Source organism: Callospermophilus lateralis, unplaced genomic scaffold (assembly GCF_048772815.1).
Source record: "Callospermophilus lateralis isolate mCalLat2 unplaced genomic scaffold, mCalLat2.hap1 Scaffold_248, whole genome shotgun sequence".
Taxonomy (NCBI): domain Eukaryota; kingdom Metazoa; phylum Chordata; class Mammalia; order Rodentia; family Sciuridae; genus Callospermophilus; species Callospermophilus lateralis.
In genome coordinates this window covers 1,310,236-1,323,058 of record NW_027513318.1, presented here as the reverse complement: position 1 = coordinate 1,323,058, position 12,823 = coordinate 1,310,236, and the positions used below count along the sequence as shown (strand labels likewise).

Genomic DNA, 12,823 nt, shown 5'->3' with positions numbered 1-12,823 from the left:
TTGTCCTGTCCATCTGAATATGTATCATCTATTAGTATATTCCTTATAATTTATTTCCAGCAGCTTTTAAAAAGCTAATTAGCCTCTTTTTAAAAGGCAGTAAGTAAATTCATCATATCAAGAAAAAAAGAGCAATGAATGTATTTCCTATCAAAATCTTCCTCTGTGCTTTCGGCTGCCTCGGTCTGGAGTTGCAAGGCACCTATGGGCTTGTCAGCATTCAGACTCAAGGCAGGAACATCTAACTCAAGCACATGAAATTGAATGAAAGAAAATATTAAGAATATAAGGCTGAATATTAATGAAACTGAGAAATGAAAGATACTTAATACGATATATTCAAAGTAATGAGCTTCTTAATAAGATATTTAATAAGATATATACAAATTCATAAGCTCCATTAAAAGATATTTAATTATATATATATATATATATATATATATATATATATATATATAAAGTCAGACCCATTAACATATTGCTGCTGTTAAATATGTTGATTGATATTTTTGTCTGAGTTTGATAACCTACACTGTTGCATTATTTCAAATGGAATATTATATGTATACACACAAACACATATCAACATGTAAAAATCTGTTCTAGACTTTCTAAATTATTCATTATTCATGAATGTGTACTTTGGAGGAGTTTTCTTTTTATAGATTATAAAATAAAATTGAATAGAAATGTGGATCTTGTTTTACTTGGTCTAAGTTTTCCCAAATAGATGACTTTGAAATAATGAGAGGTACCTGAACATGGGAATTCTGAGTTTACTAAAGTTTTCATCAAAGGCTTTTTTTTATTTTTTGGGTACCTGGGATTGAACTCAGGGGCACTGGACCACTGAGCCACACCCCCTGCCCTATGTTGTATTTTTTTAGAGAGAGGTCTCACCAAGTTGAGAAGTGCTTGGCTATTCCTGAGGCTGGCTCTGAACTCACGATCCTCCTGCCTCAGCCTTCTGAGCTGCTGGGATCATAGGTGTGTGCCCCTGTGCCTGGCACTTACCTAATGCTTTAAAATATTAAAGTAGCATCTTCTTTACTTAGTGCCTTTCATTCATGATGCAGATCTATGGCGTCAGTGATTTGTGAAGACCGTTTTGAGCACTGGAAACCTGCCAGTGTACAGCATTGGCTCTCTATAACCCTCAGGGTCAGGTCCACACTTCATTGAAAAGCTCACAAAGCCCAGCATTTACTCTTTTCCACAGTTCTTTCTTCCACACATTGCTCAAGGGTATTTCTACAAGCCCATGCAGGTGCTGTTGCCTTAACTAGGTTTTCTTTTCCCTTCCTATGGGCCCCAACCCTTGACCCTTGCTCTCCGTCCTCACCCCTCTCCTGGCTTTGACCTCACCAGCCTCAACCTCCACACCCCGTTCCCCTGACCTCATCCCACACCTATTAGATTTGTAACTTGAAACTTACTTAATATCATTTTTTTCTTTAAACTATAAGCATCAAAAGAGCACATCTGTAACTCTGGATACGTGGGAAGCCAAGGTAGGAAGGTCATGAGATCAAGGTTAGAGCTCAGTGGAGAGCACTCTCCTAGCATGCACAAAGCCCTGGGTTCCATCCCCAGTACCACAAAAAATTTACAAGAGCAGGTCAGGACTGAGGCAGTTTTGCTCTTCAGCACACACCCAGAGCTTGGTATGGTGCTCACAGTAGGTCCTAAGTCATGATGTTTTGGCAATTTGGGATGGGAAACACATAACTTCAATACCCTGTGCTCATTGATATAATAAACAGTGATAGAATTGCTAACATAGAAAATTAGGGTTGATCATTTCTTATTGACACATTAGCAAGTGCAATGGAAGAAGACTCACTAATGCCATGACAGCATTTAATAAAGATTTGACCATAGAAAGTGACTCAACCTTGAAGACCAAGGAGAAGCCAGGCACATGAGAGAAGAGGTGTGCAGACCAGGCACAGGAGGCTGGAGCAGCTGTCTGGTAAGGGTTACCGGGGAAAGCCACGCATGACTGGAGTCCCTGGGGAAGGGTCAGTGGCAGCAGTAGAAACTCCCTGGAGGGGCCATAGAGGCAGATGGGCCACCCTGGTAGCTTGGGGGAGAGAGAGTAGGAGTCTGGACTTGAGTGATGCTATTCCAATGGGGTGGTATGGAGTTGGCAGCTCAAACTTTTTTCACTCTGCTAATCATTAGATTCAATCTAATGGGAGCAAAGATGTGCTTTATGGAAAGGAATATATACATTTATTCATTCATCCTCTTTCTCTCTGCCTATCTGTCTGTCTATCCATCCATCCATCCATGTATACATGTCAGCATTGGTGATCCAAGGGTTTTTAGGGGCTCCCCTTGCTCAGGGACAATGGAGATCTGTGATCATTGATAAGTGAAGCACAGGTCCTTGCGGCAAGCCTGTGGAGTCAGCGGATGCTCCCCATCACAGCTGCAGGCCTTGATTGGCAGCAGCCCACAGTGTGGGCCGTGTTTTGTTTTCTGTCAGCAGTGTATCACAAGTATTTTCCTCAGTGGGCTGAACATACCCTGAGTGGGAGGCTGATAAAAGCAGCCCCTTCTTCATGCATCACCCTGAATGATTTCAAAGGGAAGAGGAGCAGCTGTGACAGTGTTCACAAGAACCACTGGGGTGGTCTCTCCTTTGTAGTCTAACAATAATAGTGCACCCTGGCTTGCATTCCTCAGCTGGAGAAGAGCAGAGGTGCCTAAGTGAGACATGCTTCCTCCTTGACAAGTCTTAAAACTGCATCTGCCATGCCAAGGAAATGACATCCTTGCCCTGCTGGGGAATTTCTCTTCAGAGTAAGCATGGAGAAGTCATCTTCACAGATTTATTACATGTCTGAATCAATATTTATCTCATACAGTTACTTGAACTAATGTGTAACAGCTTGGTATTTACTTAAACAATCCAAAGGGTTTTTATTTTCCTCCCAGCTGCAGGAATATACAAAGAAGTCTTGTATACATGCAGAAGACCATCGTATTAAGAATACTCTGCTCCACAAGTAGGTCTAAGTATTGTTGTTCCTGTTTTGTGATTTGTGGGTCAAGAGCCATCTTTGTATATTTCTGAGTGTCCTATGAAAAAGTTATCTTACAAAGGGACTTTGTAATACATGTGATGTGACCAAATATATTAGCAAGATGTATTGAGTTACAAGATATAATTGAGTCTAATACAATGAATATCTGATGAATGTTATATAGATAAGCATGTCAGTAGATATTATATCCATATCAATGTATAACATATATAATATATATCATAGTATTATAATAATAGATATAGATGTCAATATATCAATAAGTATATACTACAAAATAGATCATGGGACATGGTACTAAAACTCTAGTAGTTTAATGTTGAACACTCATGAGTTTAAAAATGTGAAAAATGACATTCCTTGATGGTGTGCCTATCTGCTGTTCTATTTTATAATATCACCATAGCTCCTTCAACAGCTCAAATTACCTCTTTTCATACAAAACATATAGCAATTATAAATGCACAAAATAAAAGTGAATGTGCCATATAACATTATGCACAGTACAATATAGAGCAAGTTCTGCATGAATGAAATCAATCACCGTGTGCTTGTCCGTGTTTCTGAGAACCTTAAACAAAAGGAAGAATTAAGACCATCTCAGGGGTCACAGGAGATCAGACTCAAATGCCAAATTTGTTTCTAGAGAACAAATGTGTCTGAAAAAGCTATTATAGATGATAAATTTAAGCAGATGTACATTTTCTCGATCCATAAGAAAATTGTCATTTGTTCACTTAAGTTGACACAGATTTCTACAGAGCAAAGAGTTTTATGAAATAAGAGCTGGTACAGAATGGTATCTTAATCCACACATTACATAGACAGCTTTGACCCTTTAAATAATAATGACAAAATGAAGGGGTAGATGAAATTTTACTAGTATGTCCACTAGCATCTATCTAAATGAGATACATGTACCATTTCAGCTGTATTTGCAAACATGAGGCTTTCACACAGACACCCAAGATGTTATATTAACTGCTCATTTTACAGATTTTATTCCTTTCATCAAAGAGAAACAAAATGTTTCATCTCCTTATTGCAGCAAAGATTAAGTGTAACAAGTGAAGTGTAAGCCAGGCGCCCTGCAGCTGGGTTGAATCATGGGTTTTCACACAGGGCTCAGACTGCCTCCTAGGGGATTCTTGCTTGCCTGGGATGCTCTTGTGCCCTGCCATGAGTGACACATCCGAGCAGTGCCCCTTGGGCTCCTAAGGTACCCGTCCCTTCCCCTCCCTGTGTAAGGGCTTGCTGGCTGCTGCAGGGAGCTGCAGGTGGCTTCCTCTGTTCCTTTAGTATTAGTGTCTTTGTACTCACTAACCTCTAAATACTAAATGCAACTGAAATTCTTTTAAGTCAGCTAGCAGGAGGGATAAAGCCTACTATTACGCGTGTGTATTTAGGGGAAAAAAAAAAAGAAATGAAACTTCAATTGACTAATACTAGCCAATTTTTAAAGAAAATTATGCTTAATTTTAACTGTATTTTTGAACAGTTGAGACTTGTTATTATAGACAAATTTCCTTTTGAACAGTGAGATTGGTGAGCTTGTATTACCATCTATGTTCACATTTTCTGTCCTTGGTGAGGATTGGGTGAGGGGTCATGGGCTTGAGGAGTCATGATTCACAAGAAGAAGGAGGGCAAAGAGAGATGGGAGGGAAGGTCCTGTGCAATCCCTTTCTCCAGAACTTGCATTCCCACACTGCAAACCAAACAAACGTCTTTGGTAATAAAATTTCCTGAAGCACTCTGTCGTGTTTTGTGTGGCAGAAGCAGCTGTGCATCAGTCTTATCATGAGTGTGATTTGTCCATAGGAAATTTGTGACCAGGGTGAGTAGCCAAATGTCCCATGGATAATAGAAGCAGCAGCACAAGATCCACATGGCACCTCCTCGGTTCTGCTCTTGGAAGCAGCGGAGCATAGTTACTGCCCCCCACAGTCCTGGAAGCAAACTCTTTATTCTCCCCATTTCTGAATGAGGAAAGTGAGTCACAGGTGAAGATAATTTGCCCAAAGACATTAAACCCAAGTGTGAAAAATCCTTCTCTACTGTTATTTATTAAATAGCCTTGATTCTGATAGACAATGTTTTTTTCCCAGGAAGTGAGTTACCTAGAACAGAAGCCTAAGCTAGCAATGCCAGTTAAAGACCAATTTGATCCCGCAAAATACCAGGGTCATGCATCCCTGCTAAATGGAATGTTTTTTTTTTTTTTTTTTTTTTTTTTTTTTAACAGGATCTGCTGCTTATATATTCAAATGCAAATGATCTACTTCTCTGTGACATTCTGCTACTCCGTAGATGGACTGATGGGTAGTGTACGATTTATCAGTCCTAACAATGAAACTGTTTCTTACAATTCTATTGTTTTCTAATTTTCCTTCTATATGGAAAACAAGAACTTTCATGTTGGTATGAATATGGTTTTTCATAAAAGAAGACCGAGTCTTAAACTGGAACACAGAAACAGGGAAAAGTACCTGTCAGAGGAAAATCGGACTTGATTAAGATTCACACTGAAACATAACTATGTGACACAAGTCCTCAGGGAATGAATGGTGTGTGTGTGTGTGTGTGTGTGTGTCTCTGTGTGTGTTTTGTGCACACGCATGTACACGCACATATGAATGCATGCAGCTTCTTGTAGTTTTTATGTTCTTGTCTGTTTATCTTTCCTTTGCTCATAGGCCCCAGCATGGATCTCTGAGAAGTAGTTCCAAAGTTCACACTCCTGAAGTCTTCCTCTGCAGACTCTCCTTCTGCCTCTCACACTGGGTTCCACACACTCAAATTCTTTAGATGGATTTTCCCTTGGAACATAGAACCCCAAATTTCTAAAGTCGCCCCTCTCTCCCTCCTACCAGACCTTTCCTTTGGTTCCTCTCTGTTAACCTGTTCTGTTAATCAGGTCTGACATTCTGAAACCTCTCGCTCCTCCCTGGTCCTCCCTTTGTAGCCTCAGCTCCAGCCCCAGGAATTACCCTGGGCCCCAGGAATCCCTGCCTCTCTCCCTCTTCCCTCAGTGCTTCAGATGTCTGAATCTCAGCCGGGTTCACATGGCACGTTCACAGTTACTGACTCTGTGACCTCAGCTGGCCAGTTCACTTCATCTCCCAAATAGGGATGATGATGTCCCCCTCACAGGCTCCTAAGGGGGACAGAATTATGTGGTGTCTATAAAATTCTGAACAGGAAACTTGGCACCTAGGCTGCATGTTAGCTATTCTTTATTATGACCATCTCAGTGTGACCCCGTGGTGAAGTCATTGTTTCTCACATATTTACAAGATTCATGAACTGCTTCATCAACCAATTGCATCTCAAATCCTCTCCAACCTTGCTATCATCTGTCTTAGATTATAACTATTCATTCATTGATTTTGATGTTCAGATCCTTATTAACTAATGGTTTGAACATCTTTCATGTGTTCTTTATCCATTCATATGTCCTCTTTGGATGAAAGTCTGTTCACATTCTTTCCATCTTTCTAAATTGGGTTATTTACTTTTTATTCTTGAATTGTGAGAATTCTTTATGGAGCCTGGATATAAGTCCCTGTTCAACACATGATTTACAAATTTATTTTCTTATTCTGTAGTTTTTTATTTATTTATTTAATGTTTTTCTTTCATGCAAAAAAGTTTTATATTTTGATTAAGTCCAAAGGGTTAGTCTTTTATTGCCTCTGTGTGTGTGTGTGTGTGTGTGTGTTTTCCTAATGAATCTAGATAGACTTCTACCACTGCAACCTGTACTAGAATTTTGGTTTACGTGATGGGTACTACAAAATAGTAAATCTGAACACTTAGAATTGGCTCTGGTTGAGTTTTAGATTCTAAGCAGCAAGTAAAGGCCTGAGATATAGTGAAAGATCAATGAATTCTTGTTGAATAGATTAATTCATTCCTTAATACTCTTTTTCAATAAGAACATTTAAAACTGCCCAGAACAAAATCCCGAATAATTCAAGAAATAACAGTTTTTGCTCTTTGAATAATTAATTCTGGAAACTTCTCGTTTATCAAAAATGCTGATATACACTCCTTAAATTGAAATTTTAATTCTGCAAGCATGCATAAAAGTACATTTCAACCATAACATCAGGAAAAGTGAGTTCCTGATTTTGCCTTGGAAACACCAGGATAAGTGATAAGAGATGCTTCATTTTTAAAATTAAATATTTATTTTTGTAGTTGTAGTTGAACATAACAACTTTATGTTATTTATTTATTTTTATGTGGTGCTGAGAATCGAACCCACGGCCTCGCATCTGTGAGAAGAGTACTCCACCGCTGATCCACAACTCAGCACCTTTGTTTTTTTTTTCTTTTTTAAAAATGTGTTTTCTGTGGCTGGGAATGTGGCTCAAGTAGTAGTGCACTCGCCTGGCATGCGTACAGCCCTGAGGTTCGATCCTCGCACCACATACAAACAAAGATGTTGTGTCTGCTGAAAACTAAAAACTAATTATTAAAATTCTCTCTCTCTCTCTCTCTCTCTCTCTCAAAAAAAATCAAAAAAAAATGTGTTTGCTGCCAGGTGCAGTGGCACATGACAATAATCCCATGGCTCATAGGGATTGTAAGTTCAGAGTCAGTGAGGCCCTAACCAACTTAGTGTGACCCTGTTGTCTCTAAAAAAAAGGAGGGGGGATTGCTGGGGGTATCGCTTGGAGGTTAAGTTCCCTTGCATTCAATCCCCAATGCAAAAAAAAAAAAAAAGGGATTCCACCTCTTGGGTCTCCTTCTTCATCTGGGAGAAGTCTTTTCTGCTGTCTTTAATAAAGCTTCTACTTTCCACTCTGACCTTGCCTCAGCATGCTTCTCTGGTGTTATACTTCAACATTGGGGAAGCAAGGACTCCTCACAGGTAAGCACCGGTAACACCATGGCTTGGAATGTCATTGTTAAATGCATCATCATACTTGGTTATTTGTAACACATGCTATTTTATAGTTTGTGTTCAACTTCAAGGCAGAGCCCTGCTGAATAATTCTCGTTAACTCCCATCATGGCCCAGTTCAGTATATGGTTTAACTCTGCTCAAATTTGCTTTTTTCCATTGTACATGGACACAATACCTTTATTTCATTTACGTACTTATTTTTTTGTGGTGCTGAGGATTGAACCCAGTGCCTCAGATGTGCGAGGCAAGCACTTGACCACTGAGCTACAACCCCAGCCCTCAGATCTACTTTTTGAAAAACATCAACAGGTACAAGGATAAAGGTGGGTACACAAGTGCAAGAGAGAATGTGGCTAAGCAGAGTGAATTCTGAAAAAAGTCAGGCGAGCAGGAAATGAGAGACGTCAGTATTGGAAGATAGCCATCTTAAGGTTCTAAAAGCCTGCACCTCCTCACAAAACATCCCACTACCCTTTCAGAAGATATTTCATGGGGAAAAAACAAAACGAAACTCTTGAAGCAGACACCTGCAGCTGCCCCGCCCTCCGGGAGCCCCACCTACTCCTGTCCTCACTCCAGCCTGGAACCAGCCCGGGCCAGTGACGTCAGGACTTGGCCATGCAGCGCTCAGGAGGCGCTGGGGAAGGAAGCGGTAGGGTGGCTTCCTCTTCTGCGCCTGCCTCCCAGGGTCTCTTTGGGCTCGCTGAGGGGCGGAGGTCTCCAAGGCTGCCTCGCGCTCTTCTTCTCCTTCCCTCCATGTGCCCTGGCGACGCTGCTGGCGCTGGGGTCTTTGGAAGTCATTGAAGCATCTCTCAACCTGGCTCCTCAGCAGAGCAGACCGTTTATGAGCTGCAGGGAAATACCAAGAGGCTATTTCTTTTCACAAGAAGGCTACGGCCTATCTTTCTGATACTCTGAAGCTGACCAAGTCTGAGCAGGCTCATTTATCACTGCAATTAAAAGGGGATAGCCACATGGAACAGCTCCTCCTCATCCAGGAGAGGTGGAAAAGGGCAAAGTGTGAAGAACAATCAAAAACTCAGAACACAGACAAGGATGTAGCCACCCATCTTCAGGCATCTCACAAACTCTCTGCTGAGGATGCAGAGGGTCAGAGTCCCCTTCTTTCTCAGAACTACAGCCCTTGTACAGAGAAACACCTCTCTGAAATTCAGGGAGTCTTTGACAGGAATACAGAAACACTACTATTTTTACTTCAGCAAAACAGTGAGCCAACACAGCCATGTATTGGAAGCAAAGCCCCGAAGGATGATAAAACAATTATTGAGAAGCAGGCAACCAAAATTGCAGATTTGAAAATGCATGAGGAGTTCCTTGTGGCTGAGAATGAAAGATTAAGGAAAGAAAATAAAGCACTAAAGGCTGAAAAAGCCAGACTTGTAAAAGGTCCAGTAGATAAGGAGCTGGATGTGGATGCTGATTTTGTAGAAAAGTCAGCATTATGGAACTTGCCACCACATTCAGACACTGCTACACCTTCAACCTGGCAGAAATTTGCAACAAATACTGGGAAAGCCAAGGATATTCCAATACCCAATCTTCCTCCCTTGGATTTCCCATCTACACAACTTCCACTTATGGAGCTGTCTGAGGATTTTCTGAAAGGACTTATGAATAATTGAAATTGAAGGCTTTTGGAGAGATCAGAAGAAATACAGCAACACAGTTAATCCAGGAAAGAAGAAAAAATAAAAAAGGGAAAACCACATACAAGGGTAATTCCAGATGTGCTTTACCATCTCGCTGATTGGCAGGAGCAGCATTGCCAGGATGTGAGAAACAGTCACTGTGAAATACATTGCACATCTGATCTACCCACCAGAGCTAATGATTCCCACATGGCAGACAGTAAACTCTTGAAGGTTCACTTTCTCCTGATGCAAACCAAATGGCTACCTAGAATAATTTTCTCAAGCACCAATTATTTTTCTTCATGGTTAAAATGTATAAAAGTGTGTTATGTATAATTAATCTATAATGCCATAAATGATAATGTAAAACCTAAATAATATGGTGGCCTGAGGGGCTGCCATGTATTTGAAACATGCTTTCTATCATGCATTGACTGTATGCCTTTGTTATGCACACTTTGTTTGTTTAAGTAAGGTGTATAGGTTAGACACCTTTCTAGATGAAGCTATAATACCTACATTTTGCACTAATAACATAATGCTGACCTCAAGACTATCAGGAGAAGTATTTAAATTTCCATTTTATGAAGAAAGGAACCAAATTATCAGTTATGCTTTTTTTAAAAAAAAAATACCAGCTTACATAATTAATCAGGGTGCATTTTAAGTTCTTTTTTATATAATGCATCACTTAAAAATACTAAGGAATGATCCTTTGTTTTTAATGATGCATAAATGGAAGTAATGTTAGTTGACAGTTTTTGATTATAAGAAATTAATAAAGTAATTGTGTTTTATATAAAAAAAACAATCATCCATTGATGTCATCCTGCTTGTGGTGAGGTAGGCACAAGAACATATTGAGAAAGAGTAAGAACGCATTGGACCAAAAGTCAACCATGTTACTTCAAAGTAGTCAATATACATTTTAAACTAACCTGGTTTAAATAACTTCATGTTTTGCATAAGCACAAAGGTGTTCTATCTGATTCTGCACCACTTTTTTTATTTCTATCAGGAGAGTACACTTTTTAGTCATTGAAATATTTCTTCAACCTAAAATATTTTTTAAGGTCCGAGGAGGGGGGGCGGCCTCGGCACGGGGCTGGGGAGGCCGCCTCCCTGGGCCTGCCCGGGCGGTCGCCTCTGCGATGCTGCTTCTGGTCTGCAGGCGGCGAGTGCGCCTGCCGCAGTCCGCTGGGGAGATGGTCCGAGCCCACCCATCTCTGGAGGAAAGAGCCAGACTTCTCAGAGGTCAACAAGTGGGACCCCAGGGCCTTCTGTATGTTCAGCAAAGAGAGCTTGCAGTGACCTCCCCAAAGGATGGCTCCATCTCCATTCTGGGTTCTGATGATGCCACCACTTGTCATATTGTGGTCCTGAGGCACACAGGTAATGGGGCTACCTGCCTGACACATTGTGATGGAACTGACACCAAAGCTGAGGTCCCCTTGATTATGAACTCCATAAAATCCTTTTCTGACCACGCTCAAAGTGGAAGGCTGGAAGTGCACCTCGTGGGAGGCTTCAGTGATGACAGGCTGTTGTCACAAGAACTTACTCACCAATTTCTTAGTGAATTTGACAAACAAGAAGATGACATTCACTTGGTGACATTATGTGTGACAGAATTAAATGACCGAGAAGAAAATGAAAACCACTTTCCAATAATTTATGGCATTGCTGTCAACATTAAAACAGCAGAGATATACAGAGCCACATTTCAAGATCGAAGTCCCGAGGAGGAGCTGCGAGCTGCCCGAGCTTTAGCTGGAGGCCCCATGATTAACATTTATGATGCAAAGACTGAGCAACTTCGGATAGGCCCGTATTCCTGGATTCCATTTCTATATGTGGATTTCTGGTTGCAGCAAGATGATAAGAAAATACTAGAGAACCTTTCCACTTCCCCTTTGTCTGAGCCCCCCCACTTTGTTCAACATATCAGATCTACCTTGATGTTTTTAAAGAAATATCCCTCTCCAATGAATATGCTGTTTCCTGGAAATAAAGCTCTCCTCTACAGGAAAAACAAAGATGGCTTATGGGAAAAGATATCTCCTCCAGGAAGATAAATGTAGGAATTACCAAAGAAAGCTACTTTTTGACATGACAAAGACCATCGGTGGGGTTTGGAAAGAAGATAAATTTGGAATATACACCATTGAGTCTTAGGTTTCCTTCCTTCCTCAGCGTCTCTCAAATGACTTTCAAAATAAAATCTCATTTTGGCAAAGGCAAAAAAAAGAAATACTTTTTAAAATGTATATGATTTTTGTCATACAGTTTTTCCACTAAAAACTTTAGTTCAGAAGCTTCAGCAATGAGAATTAGGTTAAAAAACATAGCATCCCATGTAGAAACACCTTTTAAAAAAATAATACATTTCTTTATATTTTGTTTCTTTACTTTTGACCTTTAAACTTTTTTCCTCCTGCTAGTTTTCTCTTCACCCAGGGTTTATTCTGAGGATTTTCATTACTTGAGATGGGTTTTACTAGTTGGCGGTTTACTCCAGCTCTTCTCTTCTGCTCTTTATTTTTGTGTGTATAACAATAAAATGTGCTAGTGCAGTGGGCCAATCAGCTTTTAAATCCTCCAGGAGGCATACAGCAAGTGCTGACTCTATGGTAGGCATTACACTAGAAGCAAATCTAAATTTTCCTTGTTTGAAACTTCTAAAAAAACCTTCTAAGTTTGCTGAAATAGAATTTCTGAAGGTAATTAATGGACAGAGCACTTTAAAAGGTTTTTATTCTGACACATGAGTTAAAGATTTTCTCAGAAGACATTTTACCATTTAGATCCTATAAAAGTGGTATTCATTAATTTGTATGGATGAACATGTATATGCATCTTCATGTAAATGAAATCTGTTATAGTTTGAGATTTAAAAAAGATAAAAAACTCTACAATGAGATTTTAAAGTTTGTCATAGCAGTTTAAAAGTTTAAGAAGTTTATAAGTATAGAAGTGATTCTCTTTGTCATGTTTTAGTTGCGGTGACCAAAATACCTAACATAAACAACTTAAGGGAGGAAGGTTTCTGTTCTGGCTCATGGTTTCAGAGCTCACAGTTCTGGGGACATTACTTCCCCACCTCTTCATCATTTTCTACTCTTTAGAAATTCTAGAACACAGCCTCTTATTGGTTCTTCTTGGGTCAGATATTCCCACCGGCTGCTAATCTTCGCAGTGTGTGG

The 12,823-nt window shown here is 40.0% G+C and overlaps 2 pseudogenes; both read left to right on the top strand.

The window, feature by feature from the left end:
* LOC143390199 (nuclear receptor-binding factor 2-like) overlaps window positions 1-9,611 on the top strand; it is a 132,222-nt pseudogene extending 122,611 nt beyond the window's left edge.
* A 1,160-nt stretch (window positions 9,612-10,771) lies between these two features.
* LOC143390197 (protein N-terminal asparagine amidohydrolase pseudogene) lies at window positions 10,772-11,541 on the top strand (annotated as a pseudogene).
* The last annotated feature ends 1,282 nt before the right edge of the window (window positions 11,542-12,823 follow it).